Raw genomic sequence first — 2,500 nt, forward strand, 5'->3', positions numbered from 1 at the left:
ACTGAGACATCGATGGGCCCACAGTGCCCATCTTTCGACCCCACCCACAAAGCCTGCGTCCTCTGTCGGCCACAGCACCCCAACGCCAGCGCCTCTGCCGCACGAAATCGTCGACCGGCAATCACTCCACCGGCGCCCCACCCCAACCGCCCAACTCGCAACTCCAGCGGATGAACGGCGGACTTTTCCCGCAGTCGCAATGTGCAATCCACCCCTATAACTTGCGTTTCATGAAGAGTTATCTCCAATATGCGACATTCCCGCTGTCCCTATACATGAGCTGCGAGCTGTACCAGTTACGAGCTAGAGACGCGATCGCGTTGCTCTCTGAGCGGTCAGCTAGGAGGCGCTCCATCCATGTCGGCACCGGTGGGCGTTGCACTCGCAGTCGCAAAAACGTACGGCAAGTATATTACTCGGAAGAGTTAATGACAGTCCAAGCCCCCCTGCGTGGGGAGAGTCTTGCTAGGCCATGACCCACCGGAAGGGCGCAGCGTCCCCCACCCCAGACATGTGACGTCACACTATCGGTATTGACGACTAGACTCATTGCTCATAATCATTTGCCATACACCGGTGGAAGCTGCCGAGACGAGTAACTACATAGCGCGCTCGCCGTGTCACTAATGTACAGAGATACAACAGTGTCGACGGGAACCACATGAAACGTATACACGGCGCTGATTAGTAATAGATAGAGCCATCAGAATACAGATAATATATACAACTGTCCGTATACATACTGAAAGACTCTGCTCACAATCACAACCACACGTCAGCCACACGCTCTTATCACGCACTACTCTCTGCCTGTAACACGCACACAGACAATATGTAAGCACCAGCATGGAACAACACCCAGTGCATCCTCTCCGCCACATTAGACAATCCACACTGTCATAACCAGACTGGGAGGTCCACTCAGAAAACAGAATATCCCACCCTCCCGACAACCACCATTGCTCAGCCAAGCCACCAACACCCACACATGTCCTACACAGGGGTGCACCCAACATCACAATACTGCCTCCTCTCACAGCACACAAACAATGGCAGGAATGAAAGACACACGTCTGCCACAAGCATGGAATGAGAGCGCCGCCTGTCATGAGCCAAAGGTGCATCCTGACGTGGCAAATCAGATGATGCCGCAGGCATCCACTTACTATAATCACAATCAACAAACCGGCCGCCCCCCCCCCCCCCCCCATTAAACCTTTCCTTACAACAATGTGTACCGTAACCTAACCTATATCGTACCGTAACCTAACCTATATCGTACCGTAACCTAACCTATGTCGTACCGTAACCTAACCTATGTCGTACCGTAACCTAACCTATGTCGTACCGTAACCTAACCTATGTCGTACCGTAACCTAACCTATGTCGTACCGTAACCTAACCTATGTCGTACCGTAACCTAACCTATGTCGTACCGTAACCTAACCTATGTCGTACCGTAACCTAACCTATGTCGTACCGTAACCTAACCTATGTCGTACCGTAACCTAACCTATGTCGTACCGTAACCTAACCTATGTCGTACCGTAACCTAACCTATGTCGTACCGTAACCTAACCTATGTCGTACCGTAACCTAACCTATGTCGTACCGTAACCTAACCTATGTCGTACCGTAACCTAACCTATGTCGTACCGTAACCTAACCTATGTCGTACCGTAACCTAACCTATGTCGTACCGTAACCTAACCTATGTCGTACCGTAACCTAACCTATGTCGTACCGTAACCTAACCTATGTCGTACCGTAACCTAACCTATGTCGTACCGTAACCTAACCTATGTCGTACCGTAACCTAACCTATGTCGTACCGTAACCTAACCTATGTCGTACCTTAACCTAACCTATGTCGTACCTTAACCTAACCTATGTCGTACCTTAACCTAACCTATGTCGTACCTTAACCTAACCTATGTCGTACCTTAACCTAACCTATATTGCGCCTTAACCTAACCTATATTGCGCCTTAACCTAACCTATATTGCGCCTCAATGTAACCTATATTGCGCCTCAATGTAACCTATATTGCGCCTCAATGTAACCTATATTGCGCCTCAATGTAACCTATATTGCGCCTCAATGTAACCTATATTGCGCCTCAATGTAACCTATATTGCGCCTCAATGTAACCTATATTGCGCCTCAATGTAACCTATATTGCGCCGCAATGTAACCTATATTGCGCCGCAATGTAACCTATATTGCGCCGCAATGTAACCTATATTGCGCCGCAATGTAACCTATATTGCGCCGCAATGTAACCTATATTGCGCCGCAATGTAACCTATATTGCGCCGCAATGTAACCTATATTGCGCCGTAACCCAACACACGTTGGGCCTTAACCCAACACACGTTGGGCCTTAACCCAACACACGTTGGGCCTTAACCCAACACACGTTGGGCCTTAACCCAACACACGTTGGGCCTTAACCCAACACACGTTGGGCCTTAACCCAACACACGTTGGGCCTTAACCC

The sequence above is a fragment of the Schistocerca americana genome, unplaced genomic scaffold (assembly GCF_021461395.2).
Source record: "Schistocerca americana isolate TAMUIC-IGC-003095 unplaced genomic scaffold, iqSchAmer2.1 HiC_scaffold_47, whole genome shotgun sequence".
Lineage (NCBI taxonomy): Eukaryota > Metazoa > Arthropoda > Insecta > Orthoptera > Acrididae > Schistocerca > Schistocerca americana.